Genomic DNA, 24,546 nt, shown 5'->3' with positions numbered 1-24,546 from the left:
TGTTGAACAAACTTGAAGGGCTGAAGTTAGGACCCAAAGTGGTGAACTGGGTTAGAAACTGGCTGTCGGACAGACGCCAGAGGGTGGTGGTTAATGGAAGTCACTAGGAGGAAGGAAAGGTGAGTAGTGGAGTCTTTCAGAGTTCGGTGCTGGGGCCGATCTTGTTCAATATGTTTGTGAGTGACATTGCTGAAGGGTTAGAAGGAAAAGTGTGCCTTTTTGCAGATGATACCAAGATTTGTAACAGAGTAGACACCGAAGAGGGAGTGGAAAATATGAAAAAGGATCTGCAAAAGTTAGAGGAATGGTCTAATGCCTGGCAACTAAAATTCAATGCAAAGAAATGCAGAGTAATGCATTTGGGGATTAATAATCAGAGGAACTGTATATGCTGGGAGGTGAGAAGCTGATATGCACGGACGGGGAGAGGGACCTTGGGTTAATAGTGTCCGAAGATCTAAAGGCGAAAAAACAGTGTGACACGGCAGTGGCTGCTGCCAGAAGGATGCTGGGCTGTATAAAGAGAGGCGTAGCCAGTAGAAGAAAGAAGGTGTTGATGCCCCTGTACAGGTCATTGGTAAGGCCCCACTTGGAGTATTGTGTTCAGTTTTGGAGACCGTATCTGGTGAAGGATGTAAAAAGACTTGAAGCGGTCCAGAGGAGGGCAATGAAAATGATAGGAGGCTTGCGCCAGAAGACGTATGAGGAAAGATTGGAAGTCCTGAATATGTATACCCTAGAGGAAAGGAGAGACAGGGGAGATATGATTCAGACGTTCAAATACTTGAAGGGTATTAACATAGAACAAAATCTTTTCCAGAGAAAGGAAAAATGGTAAAACCAGAGGACATAATTTGAGGTTGAGGGGTGGTAGATTCAAAGGCAATGTTAGGAAATTCTATTTTACGAAGAGGGTGGTGGATGCCTGGAAAGCGCTCCCGAGAGAGGTGGTGGAGAGTAAAACTGTGACTGAGTTCAAAGAAGCGTGGGATGAACACAGAGGATCTAGAATCAGAAAATAATATTAAAAATTGAACTAAGGCCAGTTCTGGGCAGACTTGCATGGTCTGTGTCTGTATATGGCAATTTGGTGGAGGATAGGCTGGGGAGGGCTTCAATGGCTGGGAGAGTGTAGATGGGCTGGAGTAGGTTTTAACAGAGATTTTGGCAGTTGGAGCCCAAGCACTGTACCGGGTAGAGCTTTGGATTCTTGTCCAGAAATAGCTAAGAAGAAAAAAATTAAATTGAATCAGGTTGGGCAGACTGGATGGACTCAGAGGAGATTCCGGAACTTGGAGGCTGGATGGTAGCTGGCTGACAGTTGAGCTTCCTCCTTTTAAACAACAATTCTTCATCTATTTAATTATAAAATCCTCTAAAAGGACATCAACCAAGCAAAAGAAGCATATGATATATGTGTTATGAGAAAAGACCAGCTGTAAATTCTAAACATCAACAGATACTATGAGCCGTTCACCTACTCCTGCCTTTAGCCTGCTCTCACCGTAACTGACATCTCCAGGGCTTCCAGGCCACCTCTCTTCCTCCGGGGCTTGGCATGTGATCGAGTGCCGCCCCCCAGAAGCAGCCGGGAACCCTCCTGAACTGCGGCAGTTAAGCCGTTCACCTGCTCCTGCCTGTTCCCTGCTTGCACCGCAACTGACACCTCCGGGACTCCCAGGCCACCTCTCTTCCTCCGGGGCTCGGCGTGTGAGCAAGCTCCGCCCCCCCAGAATTAGCCGGGAACCCTCCTGAACTGCGGCAGTTGAGCCGTTCGCCTGCTCCTGCCTTTTGCCTGCTTGCACCATGGCTGGCACCTCCAGGGCTCCCAGGCTACCTCTCTTCCTCCGGAGCTCAGCGTGTGAGCAAGCTCCGCCCCCCAGTAGCGGCCGGGAACACTCCTGATCTGCGGCAGTTGAGCCGTTCGCCTGCTCCTGCCTTTTGCCTGCTCGCACCGCAACTGACATCTCCAGAGCTCCCAGGCCACCTCTCTTCCTCCGGGGCTCGGCGTGTGAGCGATCTCCGCCCCCCAGTAACAGCTGGGAACACTCCTGAATTGCAGCAGTTGAGCCGTTTGCCTACTCCTGCCTTTTGCCTGCTCACACCGCAACTGACATCTCCAGGGCTCCCAGGCCACCTCTCTTCCTCCAGGGCTTGGCGTGTGAGCGAGCTCCGCCCCCCAGAAGCAGCCGGGAACCCTCCTGAACTGCGACAGTTGAGCCGTTCGCCTGCTCCTGCCTTTGCCTACTCCTACTGATACCGGCAAATCGCGCTACAACTGACTCATCCGCTGATTGTCCACTGGTTTCGGCCATTGAGAGGAGCGTCTCCCACAGCCACCGCCACCACCGCGAAGGGAAGGCCATGGTTAGCCCGGATGGCATGGTCACCGAGGAGCCGCGCACGGTCAAAATGGCACAATACCTGTCCAAAAAGAGACAAGTTCATCAGGTTTGGCATGCAGGAGGAGGATTTGAACTTCTCGATCGAGTTGGGGCTTCTGATGTGTTGGCAAGGATTGGATGATACCTGGTGAAATTTGGCGGCCTAACAGTGAAGTCATCTCAATCTGGACTTTAATCCGACTGTTCTGATTTTTTATTTGTCACTTTTTTTCCAGTTTATGTTTCATTGTTAATTTCATTCATTGATTTGCCCCTTGTTTTGTTTTATTTTTTAACATTTGATTTTCTCCAGAATTCTATTGCTCAACGGTTCCTCCTTTCTGCAGCTATTCCTATCTCTCTTCTTTCTACCTTTCAAAGTCCTTGGATCAATGTAGTCTTGTTGGAATTTTTATTTTCTTATTTTTTTTCTTCTATTTCTATTTCTTACTTTTATTACTCAACTAATTGTTAATTTTCCAGCTACTTCAGTTAGATTGTGAGCCTTCGGGACAGTAAGGGAAGTTCTAAGTACCTATTCTTTATTTATTTATCTTTATTTATTCATCTTATTTTTATTGTATCCTTTAATGTATATTTTCTCTGTAAACCTATATTACTTATAATTTTAATACATACTATTGTCTATTTTCTGTAAACCGCTTAGAATCCTAATGGAGTTTAGCGGTATATAAGAAATAAATTACATTACATTACATTCGGTCTTTCTCTGCCATCATCTACTATGTTACTATGGTGAGATGGAATTTAATAACTTCTAGAAGGATGAAGATGGTGTAGCAATCCCCAGTTCAGTAACGGTAGTTTTGTCTCTCTCAAAATAAATGCTATCACTCTGCCTTGTCACCTCATTAACCAGAAGATGTGAAATCTTTTACCTTTACAGTAAATCATGGAATATTAGCCTCTTGCATATTTTCATACTAAATGTTTATTCTTTCTCAGGTTTCATAGCTGCAGCTAATGAGTATGACAGAGAGAGAGAGAGAGAGAAAGGAGAATTTATTTGTTCAATCCATAAGTATAAATATCAAAGATTATCCACTTTTCAAAATCCTAGTGAAGTCTCTAGGCATTATCATTTGATTGGATAATGAAGCAATGAATTGTTTGCTGCAATGATCACATCAATTATGCATTATCATATGATGCCTAGGGATCTTATGAGTGACAAGAAGGGCTAAATTTAGAATTACATATAGAGTTCGAAACAGTAAAATATGTCTTAATCCTTTTATATGCACCTTTTAGAATGACAGAGAAAATACAGTTTATTTTCTCTTGCATAGGGTTATTTATTCTATTAGAACCTATGGCCAATGATTTTGTAAAGAAGTGAGTATTCTCTGTGCCTTCACCAAAATATTCATGAGTGAAAATTGACTTTGCATATATCATTATTCATTTACTCAAGACTGCAGAATCCAGTTCCATTTGCAGTAAAGAGTACCTGAATTTTCTACTGGTATGTAAAAGCAAATGGATCATTTCATTGCTAGATTTTTGACAACCCTGATGTAGGAGAGGGAGAAAAGAATACTTGAATATTAGGTTTTCCTGAATATCTATTGTCACAAAAACTCAGCCTCTATTTCGTGTGTTTTCAAAGGCATTGGAGCAGAGACTACTTATGCTTTCTGTAATCAAGCTCCTCTCCATATCTACTCCCCCCTCCCCCCCAAAAAAAAGAGTATTGTCCCATCTAGATATGCAGATTTTGTTTGCTTCTCTCAAGTCAATATTCAAACTACATTTATTTCCACACAAAGTAAAAATACTCCAAAACATTGAGTAGCACGAAGATCCCCATAGCACCAAAAGATAGACAAAGGGAATTAGAAATGGTGTGAAGACCTCAGACTACCAGCAAAGACATGAAATAAGGAAAAAAAACACCTCTATGACTGTCTGGCCAGCTTATATACCCTATAGCTCTAATAGTTTTAAATAAGAAGAAAGCCATTGCACTGGGAAGGGTATTGGGGGATCAAGGGCCAGCGGCAGGAGGGAGTACTCTTTCTGCATTCTCAGCTTTAATGTATTAAATAAACTATCAATTATAATCAAAGGGTTTTTGTTTTTATTGCTGAAGAGAATAGACCACTTAGTTCTGAGCTGGCTTCATAGGACAGTGCAGAATCATGTGTTATTTCTTTTCCCTTCAATCTGGGTTGTCAGTGAAGATTTCCCAAGAGAAAGAGCTGTTTTGTGAGCAGAGAATTTCTGACAATGTAGATCCTGACAGCGACATTATTTTCACAAATAAAAGACAGTTGCACCAAAAGAAGGAGTGGTAATTGACCACGCCATTAGAAACCAATTAAAAAATATATATATATTTTAATGCTTAATTAAAGTTATACATGGATATCCACACGGCAACTAGTGACATCTAAGTCGAGGTGCCCTTTGATGCCTAACGACGCCTACCTGAAAAACAGGGGTAGAGAATAGGCATGATTGAATTAAGCATCACTAAGCATTGTAGTTAGGCACTTGTAAATTAGGCAAGTAAAACCTCATCCTAATATACCAGCGCCTACTACAAGGACGCCTAGCAACACTCAAGCAGGCCTAGGCACCACTAGGCATGACTCTATAAAGGATTCCTAGTGGTTGATTGATACCCATGTGGAGCATCACCTACAAGTACCACTAGGCACCGTTTATAGAAGCAGTTGAAATATCTTCCAGCAAATCTGGCATGTTCATTTCCTGTACTACTTCCCCCAAGATGCAAAAGACTGAAATTGAATCCTCTTTCTCCAAACAAGATAGTGGATTAATACCAAAACATCTTGAACTCAAATTTAATAAGGATTTTGAGGTCAAAAGGGTTCATAGAGCTCCGTCCCATTTCATGAAGTCTACTAAATATCCTGAGCCTTTCATAGTGAAGTTTTTGTGATATATTTTGGTTGTTGACATGAATGAAAAAGCCAAGAAACATGCACTGGTGCAATTCAAAGGGCATAAACTTTGTTTTTACTGAATCATAATAGAAATACTTGTGATGATGCAACCAAATGAGGGATCAACTGAAACAGATCTATGCATGGTAAAGACTATATTATCCAGCTGGAATCTGGGTGTTCACAGTCTTAACTGTGGTATATAACTTAGATTGTGATCCCACTAGGGATAGAAAAAGTACCTGCATATAGTACATGTAAAACTGCTTTGATTGTACCCACAGAAAGGCAGTACATCAAACTCATAACCCATATTAACATTGGCCGAGATGATCTTTGAGATCATTTTTGTGGGAAAAGGTGTTGAAGGTGGGGGTGTTAAATGAGTGGGATGATGGGATTGTGGCTGGTTGGAGTGAGGTTAGCAGTTAGAGGGTTAGTAACAGGGTGGGTTGCTAATAGTTGTTATGAATAATTGATTGGTTGGATCACTAAGCATAGGGGATTAGATAGAAGTGTGAGGGACAGTCAGCATTGAAGTCTTTCAGAGCTGGGTCTGCTCCGGGTAGTGATGGATTTACAGTGGAGTTTTACAAGTCTTTTTCAATTATATCAATCACAACTGGCTAAAGGTCAGATATCAGGTATGATGGCAGAAGCTCTTACTATTGTTTTGCCAAGGCCAAACAGAGATCCCATATTGGTTTTAAACTATAGCCCATTTATTTAATTAATGTGGATGGAAAAATTATGGTTTAACTATTGGCTCTGAGGTTAGCTAAGGCTCTTCCTTATATTATTGGAATGCACCAAACGGGTTTTGTTGCTTGAAGACATTCTGCAAATAACACTAGATTGGCACTTCATATACTTAATTTAGCAAAAACAATAGAGGATCCGGCCTTCTTGGTATCCTTTGATTCAGAGAAGGCCTTTGATCAAGAAGAATGAACTTTTATGTACCATACCAAGCAATGGATTGGTTTGGGATAAGTTCCGGTTTTATTCAAATGACTCAAACCTTATATAGTTCCCCCTCAGCCAGATTATATATTAATAATACATTCTCGGAACGTTTTTGTTTAAAGAGGGGAGTTCGACAAGGATGTCCCTTATCTCCTTTGCTTTTTTATATTGTTTTGGAACCCTTGTTGTTGGCTATTCAGCAGGCAAAGGAGATACAGGGAATTCCATATGCAGGTCGAGATTATAAAGTTTTGGCTTGTGCAGAAAAATCCTGAATCAACCATCCCTCATTTACTGGAATTGTTTTGGTAAATTTTCTGGATATAAGATAAATTGGAGTAAATCAGAGGTTCTTCCAATGTACACGTGTAAGAGGAATACTTGATCCATTCCCACTCTTGGAAGGAAGAGGGAATAAAATATTTGGGTATAATAATTCAAAAATCTAAAGGATGATGTTGAATTGAAAAAAGTATATTAAGTTGAAAAGTTCATTTCAGATATTAGGATCACTTTTTCACTGCAGCAGTAAAGGCAAGAGCAGGGAAGACATAAATGAAAAGAGGTCAAGAGAGACAGGAGGTTAAAAAAAAAAGAGAGAGGAGGTAGGAATGGGAGAGGGAGATTAACTGTTTTGCCATCTCTATCAGACAATGTCCTGCCATACCATGTTTGCCAATCCCCTATATAAAAACATATAAATATGTACGTAAACCTGTAACCCATTCTGAGCTCCCCTGGGAGAATGGGATATAAAACAAAATAAATAAAGTACAGATGCTGGTCGCATTTTTGTTTGTGTTTTAAATGTGTATTATTTGTATTGTATACGTTATTTTGTGAGCCGCTCTGTAAAATTTGGGTTATAAATAAATCAAACAAATAAACAACCCCCACCCCTCTTTTTTATTATTCTTTACTAGTTTTTAAGCTCGTTACATTAACGGGTGCTAGAATAGATGTGTCTATCTGTCTGTGTTTCTTTCTTTCTCTCTCCTTGGCCACTGTCTGTCCTTCTATCTTCTCCCCTCCCGAGCAAAGCTGTCTGCCCCTAGCACACCCCTCCCCCCCAAAGCAGCCCCCTTTCCCTCTCCCTGACTGTCTCTCCATGGACCCCCTTCTGTATTCACCCCAGAGCAAAGCTGTTGACCCAGCACATACCTCCCCCCCCAAGCAGCCCCCTTTCCCTCTCCCTAACTTTCTCTCCATGGCCCCTTCTGTCTTCCCCCCAAAGCAAAGCTGTCTGTCCCCAGCACGCAGCCCCCTTTCCCTTTCCCTCTCCCTATCTCTTCATGGCCCCTTCTGTCTTCCCCCCAAAGCAAAGCTGTGTGTCCCCAGCACATTTCCCCCCAAAAGCAGCCCCCTTTCCCTCTCCCTGTCTCTCCATGGCCCCTTCTGTCTTCCCCCTCCCCCCCAAGCACAGCTGTCTGTCCCAAGCACACCCCTCCCCCCAAGAAGCCCCCTTTCCCTTTCCCCCTGGCCCCCCCTGTATTGGCCCCATTCTTTTTTTTTTAATTTGTTTATAGTTATACAAATTGTTAAACAACAATGTAATAGAAATAAACATTTAAGAAGAAACATAACATAAATTGTAAATCACAAATTTCACAAATTTAACTAAGTTCATAGTCCACAAACTAGGGAGAGAAAATCCTACACCTCCAAGGGAAGTTGGTTTTTTCAAGAAATATTCATTCAAATTAAATTAGGAGATCAAACAGTTGGATTAAATTAAATTATCATCCTGGTTAATAGAAAAGGCATGGAGGGAATTGGAGCTTAACCAGCTGCCTTACCCTCAAGGAAATATTTCAACTGATCAGGTTCATAAAATATATATCTATTATTCTGGTGGGTAACACAGCATTTACAGGGAAAACGTAACTGAAAAGTTGCTCCTATACTCAAAATTGATTGACGATAAATTAAAAATTTATTTTGTCTATCTTGAGTCCATTTTGATACATCAGGAAAAATTAAGACTTTTGAACCATGAAATTCTGAATTATCAGTCTTATAGAATAGATGAAGAGCTGCTTCCTTATCTTGATGAAAAACGAAGGTTACCAATAAAGTTGCTCTTCCCATAATTTTTTCTTGTTGAGATGTTTCCAGAATAGCTGTGAGATCTAAATCTCCTGCTACGGTTCCTTTTCCTTTATCCTCTTTAAGAATATTTAAATAATATGATTTATGTAATGGTGGTAAATTATTTTCAGGAAATTTAAGTACTAATCTCAAGAAGGAATGAAACAGTTCTCTTGCCATTTGGAATTTGGAAACAGGAAAATTTAAAAGTCTAAGGTTCAGGCTCCTATTAGCATTTTCCAAATTTTCCAATTTTCTAACAAGTAAATTTTTATCCTTCAGTTGTAAATTAATTGAAGCTTTCGCTTCAGTCACAGATTTTTCCAATTTGTCTATTCTATCGGATTGTTTTAGAAGTTTCTCTTCAAAAGTCTTAAGCTGTATGTTGGTACTCTGGGCTGAAGTGACGAATTGAGAGCATACCTTATACAATGATTCCAAGCCACTCCAAATAGCCTCCATGTCTATAACATCAGGTCTTATCAAAGGAGGAAGCAAAGTTGTACCGGGAATCACTCCACTGGATTCCACCTTCTCCTTCTCTGTAACATTACAGGTTTCTGTTCCTCCATTCTCCAGTGTCGGCTGCAAACGAGCCGACAAGCTGTGCATCTCATCCGGGGTCAGAGGGGAAATCTGCAGCACCGCCGGAGGAATCAACTCCGGAGCTTCCTGTGCTGCAAACAACGTTCCCGACACTGTCCCGGGGTGAGGAGGAACTCCAGGTCCCATCGGGCTGAGCGAAGTCTCGCCCTCCAAGATCGAGGTCTGCCCCCCTCGGTCTGCAGATGCGCCCGCTCAAACTGGGACGGCAAAGTTAGTAATCGCCGTCTGCGTCGACGGCGAAGAGGCAGAGAAAGTTGGAAGAACGCCCCTCTGTCTTCCCCTGCGTTTCGGCATTGCAAAGATAGAAAGAAAGGCAAGTTAGTAAGTATTTTGCCAATTGTGCAGGAGCCTCTCGCCGAAGCGACTTACTCCATCGCCATCTTGGATCTCTCTCGTATTGGCCCCATTCTTACCCTCCCTCCATCCTGGCGTCTTCTGGCCTGCTCCTCTTCAAAGCAGCTTGCGATCGTGGTGGCCGGCTTTAGCGAACCTCACAGGCCGCTCTTCAACTCGGTAGCATGTTCCCTCTGACGCGATCTCGTGCATCAGAGGGAACTGCTACTGAGTTTGGAGAGCAGCCTGCGCGGTTCGCTAAAGCCGGCCACGATCGCAGGCTGCTTTGGAAGAGGAGGAGCAGCGGCGGCGGCGGTTGGTGACTTGAAGCTCCATTGTGTTCGCGGATGCGGGCAGGGAGAGAGCTTGCCTGCGCTTCAGGCTGGTGAGTGAGGGTGGGAGGAGGGGGAGTGGCCAGAGTGATCCCTGCGGCCAGATTCTAAAATGGAACATGGCCACGGATCACACACCACAGCGGAGGGATCACGCTTTTTTAAAAGCACATGCGCCGCTAAGGTTTTATTATATAGGATTTGTTTTTGACATCAAAAACATAGTGCAAACATATGAACAATCAAGTAATATAAAGAAGGAAGTGCAACTAGAGACTCATGAAATCACCAGACAAAAAGGTAGGAAAAATGATTTTATTTTCAATTTAGTTTTCAAAATGTGTCCATTTTAAGAATTTATATCTGCTGTCTATATTTTGCACTGTGGCCCCCTTTTACTAAACCGCAATAGTGGTTTTTGGCATCGGGAGCTGCGAGGGGCATTCAGCGCAGCTCCCTGCGCTAAAAACTGCTATCACGGTTTAGTAAAAGGGGAGAGAGTATATTTATCTATTTTTGTATAGTTGTTACTGAGGTGACATTGCATATTTTAAAGTCATCTGCCTTGACCTCTGGGGAAAAAAACCCAAATACAAATGATAATTAACATTTTCTCTGCGTACAGTGTGCTTTGTGTTTTTTTAAATTTTATTGTTGGTAGATCATTTTGACTTGGTCATTTTAAAAGTAATTCGCAAGCCAAAAAAGAATGGGCACCCCTGTTCAAGAGCTTTACAAAACAGGCTTTAAAGAAAAACTCTTCACTGTTTGCAGCCCTTTCACAATACCTTTCAGCAATTCCCTCACTGCCCGGTTTTTGATGGAGCCTGGCTTTCCCCCCTCTAGTTCTGGAAGACAATCAATTATTTGAGATACAGGTGGAGTAGTCGCTGGCTGATCTAGTTCATCTTGCTATGTTGCAACTAAAACATCAGCTTACTATGCTAAAGATTTCCGATCATTGCTACTTACATCTAGCTGTTATGAACATTTTAGAAAACTGCTGAAAACCTTTCTCTTTTCAAAATTTCTGACCAATTAGATCTCTTTGTATTCTTCATAACATTTTCCGCATTTTTCATAGCACAATCTTTTGTTAACCGCATTGAACTTATGGCTGTGCGGTCTAGAAATCTATTGTTATGTTATATTTTTTTTTCAGTTCAGGTGAGCCCCACTACACTGGGACTCTCAAACGCGCATTTGGAAGAGCCCCAGTCAGCATGGTACACATAAAATTTTATAACTCTTCCAGAGTACAAATCAAAATATGTAAAGCAAAATTGAAGCATTATTCATTTAAAATATCCACTGCAAATGTAGCACATTCAGCTAAAAAATAAACCTTTTATCTACAGATTTTTTTTTTTCTGTTATTAAAGTATTTGTGCTGTGCTATGGTGCAATGCACTCATTAACTTACAGTTCTGCTTCACTTCCTGGCAATTGCTTTTCTTTTCTTGAGATCTCTGTTGAAATTACCGCATTCATGAGAGACAATAAAAAATGAGCAGCCACTGGAAATTCAAATACAGGGCTGATAATACGTTGCTTGTTTATGAACACTAAAGATACCTATTCATATTGGCTGTGTCCTGATTAGCTTTTTTTTTTTTGTCAGCTGGGAATCCATGATGGGACTTAAGAGTTTTCAGGCTTTACAAGTAAAAAATAAGCACTTTTTTAATACCAAGTAAGAAGCAGATGTTTGGTTTTTCCTTGTATTATTAGCTTGACAATTGACTGCCCATTAACAGCATAACAATATAACACGCAATATATATGGCAAAAAAAACTTGTGAAACTTGAGTGCAATGTGAATAATTTCCTGATGGAGTGTTCATTATCCCCCCAGTAATGTGCCAATGATCCATTAAGTGAACAGAAAGCTGCTAAACTGGCAACAAGCATAAATTGTCATCAACAATACTGAGAAAATAGGTAAAGTGTGCTTCTTTTCAGTTAACGCACTTTCCATTTCCACCCAGTAAATATTATGCAATAAAAATATGAAGTGAGTGATGTTTCTTCTGTTCCATTGAGCTCAATGCCACATGAATGACAGAACTGCTAAAAGCAAAGAGTATACTAAAAGGGTTTGCATGTAAATTACACAAGGGATCTTCAAAAGGTTTCCACACTTTTATTTTTTAAACACTATTTATTAAATATCTCAAAAGTAAATTATATCACATTTCCACATAATCACTCTGTTTTATCTGACTGACTAGTTACATGACATCCTACGACACGCCCTCTTACCACTTTTCCCGCCCCAACCATTTCCCTTAAAAAAATGAAACTGTTGTAAATTTTTGAAGAGCCCTCATTTGTGTTAAGTAATTTTCAAGTTAATTCCTTGGGTAAGGTAATACTTTACTCCAGGCTGCTAGGAATTATTTGGAAAGGAATGGCAAAAAAGGCCAATAATATTATAATGCTTCTGTATCACTCAATGGTGTGACCTCACCTTGAGTATCTCATTCAATTCTGGTTGCCGTATCTCATAAAAAGATATAACGGAATTTGAAAAGGTACAAAGAGCAACCAAGATGATAGAGGGGATGGAACTCATCTCATGAGGAAAGGCTACAGAGGTTAGGACACTTCAGCTTGGAAAAGAGATGGTAGAGAGGGGGAATATGAGTGAGGTCTACAAAATCCTCTGTGGTGTAGGACAGGTAAAAGTGAATTGATTTTTACTCTTTCAAAAAGTACAAAGACTAAGGGACACTCAATGAAGTTACATAAAAATACATACCTTTACAACAAATAGGAAGAAATATGTTTCACTCAAAGTATAGTTAAGCTCTGGAGCTCATTGCCAGAGGATGTGGTAACAGCAGTTAGTGTAGCTAGTTTTGAAAAAGGTTTGGATAAGTTCCAGGATGAAAAGTACATAGTCTGCAAAAATTTAAAAATTTGAAAATTTAAAAATTTAAAAAATTTAAAAATTTGAGAGTTATTCATTTATTTATTGTAACAATGGTGAAAGTAAAGTAGATAGAAGAGAATTGCTAATCAATGCGATGGACATAGGGTTTGGAGCGGTGGGGGCCAGAGAGGCCATGACTTCTCCCAAAATTGCCCATCCTGTAGGTCAAGGGGTCTGCGTGCTGACTGCCACCAACAGCCGCTGCTGCTTCCTGCCCGCCGCTGCTGCTCGCTGCCGTAAATGCAGGAAGGGAAGGGCCAGATGTGTGCAGCGAATGCATGCCGCCAGCCCACAAGACTCCCCCCCACTCCCCGAATGTCAATTCTGACTTCGGAGAGAAGGTTCAGGCCAGCTAATGGCTGGCCCAGACCTTCTCACTGACATCAGAATTGATGTTGGGTGAAGGCTTGAGGGTCGGTGCCGCTGCACACGCCTGGCTCTTCCTTTCTTAGATTTGCTGCAACAGCGAGTGGTAAACAGCGGTGGACCATGGGGGGAGGAAGAATCGGCGGTGGGTAGGGCAGGCTTCAGTGTGGCAGGGAGGGAGGCAGACTGGCTTCAGCGGCGGACCGGGGGGAAGGAAGAATCGGCAGCGGGTAGGCCAAGCTTTGGCGTGGGAGGGAGGGAGACAGGCAGGCTGGCTTCAGGGGAGGGGATGGGACAAAGGCTGGAAGGCAGTGAGGGGGAGATAGGAAGGAGGGAGGGAGGAAGGAAGGAGAAAGAGAGGCAGAGAAAGACCGGGGGATGTTATAAGCAGAAGAAAAACAGAGACAGAGAAAGGCCTAGACTAAAGGGGAAAGACAGGAGGCAGATGCTGGACAATGGGAGGTGCAGACAGAGGGGGAGAGACTCTGAGGAAAAACAAAAAGATGGAAGATCATAACAGAGGAGGGAAAGAAAGGGAGGGGGTTGTAAGCAGAAGAAAGACAGAGAAAGAGGCCTGGACCAAAGGGGAAATACAGGAGGTAGATGCTGGACTATGGGAGGTACAGAGAGACGAGATAGAGGTGAAGAGACCCTCAGGAAGAACAAAGAGATGGAAGATCATAACAGAGGAGGGAGAGAGAGGGAGACATATTGTCAATAGAACAGGGGGAGGGGTTGAAAGCAGAAGAAAGAGAGAGAGAGGTATTGGCCAAAGGGGAAAGACAGGAGGCAGATGCTGGACTATGAGAGGTTCACAGAGAGGGGGAGAGCCCTGTGGAAGAACAGAGAGATGGAAGATAATAACAGAGGAGAGAGAGAGAGGGAGACCTGGAACAAAGGTGATGGGAGGTACAAAGGAGAACTGACACTGGATCTGGGGAGGGTAAGCAGAGGGAAAAGAGAGAGAGACCTGGACCCAAAGGGGATGGGGCTGGATTGTGAAAGAAATATTTGATAAGAAAAGGGGATAGATTCCGTACGAACGTAAGGAAGTTCTTCACCCAGAGAGTGGTGGAAAACTGGAATGCTCTTCTGGAGTCTGTCATAGGGGAAAACACCCTTCAGGGATTCAAGACAAAGTTAGACAAGTTCTTGCAGAATCAGAACGTACGCAGGTAGGGCTAGTCTCAGTTAGGGTGCTGGTCTTTGACCAGAGGGCTGCCACGTGAGCGGACTGCTGGGCACGATGGGCCAGTGGTCTGACCCAGCAGCGGCAATTCTTATGTTCTTGTGTTCTTAAGAAAGAAATAAATATTGGATGCACAGTCAGAAGGAAGTGCAACCAGAGACTCATGAAATCACCAAACAAAGGTAGGAAAAATGATTTTGTTTTCAATTTAGTGATCAAAATGTGTCAGTTTTGAGAATTTATATCTGCTGTCTATATTTTGCACTATATTTCTCTATTTTTCTATAGTTGTTACTGAGGTGTCATCTGCCTTGACATCTTTGGAAAAAAAAAAACGAATATAATTGATAATTAACATCTTCTCTGCATACAGTGTGCTTTGTGTTTTTTTAATTTTGTGGTTACCATTATGTATTAATAAGATTATATTGTGTGTAAATGGAAAATGGATAGAAGAAATTGCATTACAATTAGTATTATTATTATGGGGGTGGAGTCATGGGCAGAGTTAGGGTGGGTCTGGGGTGGACCGTTTGTGCCCTCCCAAACAAAAAAGCATTACGCTGCCTATGGCAATGGATATGCTTGTTTTTGAGAGCAAATTAACTAGAAACATGGTTCAATAGTCAACAAGCAAACACGCATTTCATCATTCACGATCTGCAATCGTTCTCTTTTTTTATATTTAATTTCTGTCAGAGCTGAAAATCCATGTTCATAAAGATAAGAAGATCCAAACAGTAACAAAGCCTTGATTGCTTTATTGCTCAAGATAAGATAACTACTACATAAAAAAATAAAAATACTTGCTGTTACTTTTTAAGGACCAATCACATCAATGAATGATGTTTGTCTGGGCAGTTGTTTCCTTAAGCACACAGACACTCATAATATTGACATACTCTTGCTTACGTGGCATACATGTCATCTATTCTAGTGTATACTTATGAAGGAAATTTTTAAAAATAGATTAAAACTCTGGAATCTCTCATGGTACACCGGGAATCTCTTCGGGGCACACCACTGTTTGAGAGACACTGCTGTATTGCAAGAATTAATTACTGTATATAAGAGACTATAAGTTCAGATTTTGAGGCTTAAAAGAAAGCTCAAAAATTGAGATCTTGGCTTAAAATCAATGGGCACACATTTCTATCCTTCTTCCCTCTCTCCACAGTGACTGACTCAGCATTCTGTTCACCTCCTCCTCTGTGATTTCTGTGACTGACTCAGCTTTCTGTTCAAACCCTCCTCTGGCATTTCTTCTTATGTCTACTGGGGCAGTGCAAGGAGAAATTCAATAAGATGCACAGATGTTCAAGATTCCTCACTGGTCCAGTTTGCAGTTACATTAAATCGATGTCAGTGGTAAAATCAGAGGCAGCAGATAGGTGGTACTGGTGGTAAGGAGAAACAACGGTCACTGTGGAGAGGGGGAAAGAGAAAGATGTACCAGTCACTGCAGGGAGAAGGAAAGACAGATGCACCTCAGAATTCAGACTATGAGAATAAATAGAATGGAGTTGGGCATTATAAATGGGGGTAGTGGGGTGAAAGTAAGAATAAGAAAGATAAGGCAGGATAAAAGCATGATCTACTGGCCTATTGACTGAGGAAAGCAGCAGTCCAACTTCCCATCAAAATCACTTGGGAAGTAGAAATCTGAGAGAACCGAATGTGTGGAGAGGTGAGAGGCTGATATGCATGGATGATGAGAAGGACCTTGGGGTGACAGTGTCTGAGGATCTGAAGGCAATAAAACAGTGCGACAAAGTGGTGGCTGTAACCAGAAAGATGCTGGGCTGTATAGAAAGAGGCATAACCAGCAGAAGAAAGGAGGTGTTGATGGCCCTTTACAGGTCATTGGTGAGGTCCCAACTGGAGTACTGTGTTCAGTTTTGGAGGTCATATCTGGCTAAGGGTGTAAAAAGACTTGAAGTGGTCCAGAGAAAAGTGACAAAAATGGTACGGAGCTTGCGCCAAAAGACGTGCAAGAAGAGATTTAGGAGACCTGGGGGAGAGTGTGGCACAGTGGTTAAATCTATAGCCTCAGCACCCTGGGGTTGTGGGTTCAAACCCACACTGCTCCTTGTGATCCTGGACAAGTCACTTAATCCCCCCCATTGCTCCAGATACATTAGATAGATTGTAAGCCCACTGGGACAGACAGGGAAAAAAATGGCTGAGTACCTGAATAAACTCATGTAAACCATTCTGAGCTCTCCTGGGAGAACGGTATAGAAAATTGAATAAATAAATATGTATACAGGAAAGAAGGGGTAGGGGAGATATGATACAGATGTTTAAATACTTGAAAGGTATTAATATAGAAACAAATCTTTTCCAAAGAAAGGAAAATGGTAGAACTAGAGGGCATGAATGAAGATTGTGGGGTGGCAGACTTAGGAGTAATGTTAGGAAATTATTTTTCCACGGAGAGGATGATAGACCCGAGGGAAGTGGTGGAGATGAAAATGGTGACGGAATTCAAAAAGCATGGGTTGAACACAAATGATCTCTAATTAGAAAGTGAATGGTATAAAACAAACCAAGGACAGTACTGGGTGTCCAGTATATGGTGATTTGGTTTAGGATGAGCTGGGAAGGGCTATGATATAAGCTCCAGTGACAGGATGGTTAGGATAGGCTGGAGTGGTCTTCGATGGCCACTCCGGCAGTGAAACTTAAAGATAGTACTGGGCGGACTTCTATGGTTTATTGTCCGGAAATATTAAAGAAAAGACAATCTAAACATGGATGTATGTATAATGAGTATGACTGAACAGACTGGAAGGACCATTCAGGTCTTTATAATAATAATAATAACTTTATTTTTGTATACCGCAGTACCAGAATAGTTCAGAGTGGTTTATCTGGTATTATCTTCTATGTTACTATGTTAACTCCTTCAGTATCCTTAATTGCAAAGGTAATCTGTTCCACATTAATGGACCTATTAGAGGTTAAGCCTTGACTTGACAAAGTTGAGAAACATTGTTCTAAACTGCAATCAAAGCATGTGGTAAATGAGCATGGCTATGCCAGCTCCTGTTAGAAAAAAAGGAAAGTACTTCACCCTATCAATCCTACCAAGACGGTAAATGTGTCATGTCAAACATCTGTCATTTGCTTTCGACAATTCTCAATTCCTGAGCTCCAGCAATAAAACCATCTACAGAAAATTATTGTTTTATATTAAGTTGTCACAGCTCCACTGGAACATATCTAGTATTCTTTTAAAAGACAATGATTTCTGCATGAAAGCTGTCATCCCTGCTATATTACTATCATTCAGTTTGTAGGCTTGATGTCTGCCCTGTGTAACTCTTATCCTGTAGCTTTTTCTTACATACCATATTTACCTGAAATTTACTTCTCAACCGACCAAGCTGATCAGCTATACATAAAGTAGTGCATTTAGAGAAAAAGTTACTAAGCTGCAGTAAAATATGGTGTATGAGAGTCACTAATTTGCATTAACTTGATACTGGTACCTCATAAGAAGTGGCATAGTAAGGAGTGGTGATCTGCCCTGGGCACCATCTTGGTGAGGATGCAGGCACCTGCCTCCTCTTCACTCCTCCGCTTTCCCTGACCACCCCCCCTCCCCCCCCCCCCCCCACTGTCACACGTGCATGCCCTTCCCTTCTCCCGTTCCTGCACCAGTGTTGGCTCTTTCTCTGATGTCACTTCCTGGACCCATGCCAAGGAAGTGACATAAGAGGAAGAGCCAATGCTGGTGTGACAGCAGCTTGAGGATTGCTGTTTGCACCAGAATGTTACAGTTATGTATGGGCGAAAGGACGTGGCATGTGCGCATGGCAGGAAGGTGGTGGGGAAAGAGCATGTGCAGGTGGGGAGTGGAGAAGAAGGTGGGGAGGAGTGCCACCACCCCAGGTGCCTCTCACCCTCGCTATGCCACCATTATTTCATCTCCCTAGGAGCATTGAACCACTAACACACACCGTGATGTTTCTGAGGAACCTTTCTTAAATGAGCTGGTGTATCAAAAGAAAAATAGCTCCCCCCTCCCCTCCCCTCCCCTCTCCTCCCCCTCCCAAAGACCCCCACAGGCCCACACCCTACTGTTCAACTCTTCTCAAACACCTCACATAATCCATATGCTGCCATCCCTCTCCAGTCTATCTCTATGAATCCTTGGTGGTCTAGGGATAATGGTGCTGAAATGGTTCCCAAACACTCCTGCTCCTGCCAGTGCCTGGTTCAAATGACACTGGCAACTCCTAGCAGTAGTGATGTGGTAGCCTATTTATATAATTATCTCCATTGTGACTAAAGCCATGTGATTTTCTATTTTTAGCTATGTGTACTGCCACCTAGTGGTAGAGAATATCATTACTGTTTCTTTGGTATAATATGTGGTTAATCTGTAAAATTCATCCTTAGAAATCTGTTGATAGTGGCATCTAATGGTTAACTCTTATAATACATGCATTCATTTTACTTTTTCCATACTAAAAGAATATTTGGGAATGGCTCAATTTTAGCTACTTTTCCCTTCTCCCCTCCAGCTTTATAACCCCTTTCTCTACCTCATCCATGCTTTGAGTTTAGAAAGAGTTCTTTTCTCCACCACCACTACTGGCAGATTGCTCTATTCTTTCTGTAAATATTTGTTATAGACTCCCCCTGAGTCTATCCCTTTACATTTTTATCCTATGATCCCTTGTTCCAGAGCTTCCTTTCAATGGAAAGAAGCCTCCTTTCTTTGCAGTCTTATTACTGAGGTATTTAAGCAGGGGCCTCTTTATCTTCTAATGTGCAACTACCAAGAATATTTAAAAGAGCAGTGCTGTGCCTTCTGCTAAATGGCAACTACCTTGACCATACAAATTCAAAATGGACAAATCAGTATCTAACATCCCACACCCCATTCCTAGAAATACTTAAAGAACATACAGTCTACATTCATCTCAGTGACTGACTAGAAGAGAGAAACTGGCTACACAGATCTATGAAAATCTGGATTCAGACCCAGGAGACAATTCTTATATCCCTGTTAGATTATCGTCATAGAAATCATGATTTGCCTAGATAAGGTACATGAAGTCTAGAAAAAATACAGGGGTCTTTTTACTAAGACGTGCTAGCCCAGGGGTGTCCAACCTTTTGGCTTCCCTGGGCCGCATTGGCTGAAAAAAATGTTTCTGGGGCCGCGCAAACACTGCAGCAAGACAGAGGAGGGAGCCGGCAAGACGGTAAATACCAGGGGGCAGCAGAGAAAAACACTGCATCGCTATCGACCAGGGCCGCACAAAATACTTCACAGGGCCGCATGTAGCCCTCAGGCCACAGGTTGGACACCCCTGCGCTACCCGATTTAGTACACTCTACATGCTAACACATCAGCTAGCGTGCCTTAGTAAAAGAGGGGGACAGTGAAATGATGGAGACAATGAAATTCCAGTATGGCGCATAAAAGCTGATTTATTGGATAAACACAAACCCGATGCAGCTACTCTCAGTTGATGCCTTCATCAAAGGTATAGTTTCATCATTCTAAAAAAAAATAAAAAAATACCTTGACAAACATTATTTATTTCTTTTTCATGAAGAGATTAATAAGTTCAAGTTCAATTTATTTAATATACCGCAAATATAAAACCAGAAGGCAAATTTAAGCGGTTTACAATAAATTTTTTTTTTTTTTAAACCCAAATTAAATAGGGTAAGAACAGAAAGAAGGCAAAACATAAAGGAAAACAATCTAATCTAAGGTGGGTTACAATACATTGAATTGTAATCAGGTACTCTTTAAGCACGTATGTTCCCTACCTGTCTTGGCAGACTCACAATCTAACTGTGGCACCCTGGGCAATGGAGAGTTAAGTGACTTGCCCAGAGTCAGAAGGAGCAGGCTAGGGTCATACTCACAACCTCATGGTGCTGAAGCAGCAACTCTAACCACTAGACCCTGATCTTCTGTACATGTCAAACTGCAATTCAATTGATGGTCGGATAGACTGCTGTTCAACAGGACTTTGTCACCTCCTTGGTCCCTGAAGGATACCACAAGGATCCATACTGTTACTTATTTTGTTCAATATCTACCTCAAGCTTCTAGCCAAGCTGATTTGGTTGATGGACATGTAGTTCTACATCTATGTGAATGATAATTAAGCTGTTTACACCCACTGAACCATTCTTATCTGTACTGAAAAGCAAGTCTCACACTTTTGATTAACAATTGCATTTTACAGAGGCTGTTCCAACACTGGATATGATTAGACCCTAACACACTCAAGACGGTTTTTCCTCATTGTATAGAATTGGAACTCTCTTTCTCAAATGATTTAGCGGTTTAAGTAATGTAATACATGCAGTTTTATATTTTCTTATCTGAGCAACAATCCCTTAAGCAAGTCATTTTGTGGATGGCAGTGTTGCAGTTTTTTATTAGCAGAATAGTAGATGGTATGAATGAGCAGAGAACAGCTGCTGCGGCGTTTTAGAAATGCCTAGTGCCTTCTCCTGTTCTGCATGGCTACCGAACTGAGGATTGTTGTGACAGCAAGCCTGCCATCTCCTATTTAGATAAATGAATAGACCTTTACCAAGTCAAGCTCATATCCTGCATATTCAGTTGCTATGTCTAATTTGCCATGGATGGATTGCTCATACCAGTCTAGAATTGAAATCAAGATTGAGTTTGGATAGGCGTCTTGAAGACAGCATCTAAGAAACATTCTGTATAATGAGCAGATATAGCGTCAGATTCCAAGCTCTGTTAATCACTTTGATGTACATCTTCCAAAGCTGCACTCACTCTGTCCGTACACATTAAATATAACGTCGTGCTGTTCTCTAGGCAACAGAAAACTGCACAGAGATCTTTCAGAGCTTCACGTGTTTGTAGCAGTAGAACAAGTGAGCAGAGTGTGTCAGAAACGTTTGAAGGGCAATCCTAGAACTGAGCACCTGCATTTACATACCATTTGGGTGAATAAATGTACAGAATACTAGCACTTTGCACAAGTTAGGTGTACATTGTCATGCGTAAGTGGCAGCAGGGAGACTAAGCACTATTATACAATGGCACACATAAGTGGCATGGAGGGGCATTTTCGACAGGACATCTAACCCCCCCTTTTACAAAGGTACGCTAAGCGTTTTAGTGCACGTTAACTGATTTAACGTGCACTAAACACCAACATAAGAACATAAGAATTTGCCTCCGCTGGATCAGACCAGAGGTCCATCCCGCCCAGCGGTCCGCTCCCACGGCGGCCCTCCAGGCCCATCACCTGTGCATGGTCCCTGACTATTCCTACAACCTACCTCAACTCCTATCTGTACCATTATAGTCTATGGACACATTAGTATTTAGTGCGCTAAATTGATTAGCGTGTGCTAAATCAGTTAGCAAGTGCTAAATCGGCTACCACACCTTAATAAAAGGACTTATAAGTCTGAGTTTGGATATTTTGGGAAAGATGTCCAAAAATCCAGTAGAGAAAATATCCACTTTCAAAACTACAAGATGTAACATAGGGCTCCTTTTACAAAGGTGCACTAGCATTTTTAGCGCACGCACTGGATTAGAGCGCACTATAGCGTGTGCTAGCTGAAAAATTACCACCTGCTTAAAAGGAGGCGGTAGCGGCTAGCGCATGCGGCATTTTAGCATGCGCTAAAACAGCTAGCTTGCCTTTGTAAAAGGAGCACATAGTAACATAGTAGATGACGTCAGATAAAGACCCGAATGGTCCATCTAGTCCAGGGGTAGGCAATTCCGGTCCTCAAGAGCCAGAGCCAGGTCAGGTTTTCAGGATATCCACAATGAATATGTATGAGATGGATTTGCATGCACTGCCTCCTTGAGATGCAAATCTATCTCATGCATATTTATTATGGATATCCTGAAAACCTGACCTAGCTCTGGCTCTCGAGGACCGGAATTGCCTACCCCTGATCTAGTCTGCTCAACCTGATTCAATCTAAAAATTTGTTGTTGTGGTTTTTTTTCATCTTCTTCTCCTTAGCTATTTTTGGCCAAGAATCCAAAGCTCTGCTTGATACTGTTCTTAGGTTTTAACTACTGAAGTCTCCATCAAAGCTCACTCCAGTCCATCTTCACCCTCCCAGCCATTGAAGCCCTCCCCAGCCCATCCTCCCCCAAACAGCCATATACAGACACAGACCGTGCAAGTCTGCTCAGTACTGGCCTTAGTTCTTCAACATTTACTATTATTTTATCTAGATGTTTTGGTCCTTAGTGTGTCTATCTTTTGGGGCCATTTTCAAATACGAAAACATCCAAACAAAAAATGCACACAAAACAAGCCATTGGTTTGTCCAAGCAGCCAACATTCTTAGCAAACTGGCCACAGACAGCTCAGCAGAGCAGAGGGGCCTATCAAAATCCCAATTGAGAACCCAAAATAAGGAAAAATAAAAAAACAAACAAACAATAAATGGAGAATCACTTTCAAGAAGCAACATCCCCCTTCCCTTCTTGTTTTATCCCTCTCCTCTCTCCTTCCTTTGATTTTTATTTTATACAATGTAATTAAAATCCTCCCTTCCCTCTGTCTCCTCTTGTTCTCCCACCCGCCCAAATTACGTCCTTGTCTTGGCCACATTCCCACTACTCTTATTTTAATTTTTATTCTTTTTAAGTAATTTTAAATATTTTCTTTTTTTTGTTTATTATTGTAAATCGACCAGATACCTGTGAAGGTTGGTATATCAAGCTATTAATAAACCTGAAACTTGAACTTGAATGTCACATTAAAATATCCCACTCGTACCCTCTCCTCATAATAGAGGAACCACGTAGACTCTGCTTTTTACTTTTGGTTTCGCCAAGAACTACGCTGACTGCTCCAGTCTCCAAACTTTACCATCACTCATCTAAGAAAGTTCTTTATTGTTTCCAGTGTTCTTTTTCACAGCAGTTCCTTCCCCCATCCCCTCTTCCCCCTCCCTTTTCTGTAGAGTGTCATTTTGCAAGGTGTGCTTTTTCCCTATTACCAATGGTTTTATGTGCCCCATTTTCATGTTTTTTTCAGCTTTGCAAGCCTACTGTCTTGGCACCATATTGGTATTTGGTTGTTAAACATCCCTCCAATTCTTCTGGCACATTTCTCTCACTCTTTTACATGTCTGTGCTTTGCTCTTTTGACTTTTCTCACTCCTTTTTTGTGCAATTGTTTATCAGTAAAGCCTTTTCAATTACTAAAGTGTTTTTCTTTTTGGTTACAATAGACTGCTTGGCACAAGCAGTCTTTATTTGGTAAGCACACTGTTTATAAAAGTACTTATCTGTGCCTACAATACTGTTATATACTCAATGTGTAACAGCGGGATATGTATTAGCCCGCTCTCTCTCCCCCACCCCACCCACACTTAAACTTCCCTTCCAATAACAACACAACTCATGTATATGGATAAACAGCCGCAGCTCTGTTTATTAATAAACCATTAATTTAACATTACATAACAAACAGTTCTCCCGAGCTACACCTTAACCAATCCCAATAATATTCGGCCCCCGATCCTGCCATGCCAGCAAGGTTCTGGGGGGTGGCATGTCCCAACATGCCCCTTTAACCATAGAACCAGAACCCGGGCACGACTCCCTGCCGGCCCCCCCCGCTCATCTCCTGATGAGCTGTACCATACCGTAGCTCGGGATAACCGCCTACTGAAACTCAGTCACCAACCAACCCAGACAACGAGAGGGCGGGAGGGTGGGCAGGAAAAGCCGCCTCGGAGGACCCAGGAAGAGACCGGTGAAAAGGATTCAGGTCCCAATTCCTGCCCCATACTTTCTCTGTCTCTGTCATATGTAAGTCAGGTACCTGGGGACACATCTTAAAGACCAGAAACCATCTTTCAAATATGTCCGTCTTTTATTATGAGTTTCACATCTTTTATACGAATCAGGTTTGCCAGCATGTGTCAGCATGTGACGTAAGGTCACATGAAACTTTAAACACATCAGCATTTTTCCTATCTGGAGATTGAAGTCCAAAAGGTAAGAAAAAGCCTTGACCAGCAGAGCTTCTTAACTAAAGCTGTCTGTAAATACGGCTTAACAAAACAATTGAATTCACTTCACTACAACTCTGTTTAAACATTCATGTCAAAGAAAGAAAGACAAACATAGATGTCCTTATACCATCTTCAAAGAAGGGAAAGATAAACAGGGCCTACCTTTGCATCTTTAAACAACATATGCCTAAGGACACTTACTAAAGTTCTGATACGTGTCCGTTCAATTCCCCTCTTACGTCATGTAAATGACGTCACAAATACACAGCATGAGCTGGAAGGGAGTGATACTCTAGGTATGTCTCTCAAGGAGGGGTTTTTTAGGAGCTGTAATACGAATAACACAGTACATGAGCAGTCAAGACAAGAGTGCAAATAATAAGAGATTATGCATTCA

Source organism: Geotrypetes seraphini, chromosome 6 (genome assembly GCF_902459505.1).
Source record: "Geotrypetes seraphini chromosome 6, aGeoSer1.1, whole genome shotgun sequence".
In the NCBI taxonomy this organism is placed as follows: domain Eukaryota; kingdom Metazoa; phylum Chordata; class Amphibia; order Gymnophiona; family Dermophiidae; genus Geotrypetes; species Geotrypetes seraphini.
This window is presented reverse-complemented; position numbering follows the sequence as displayed.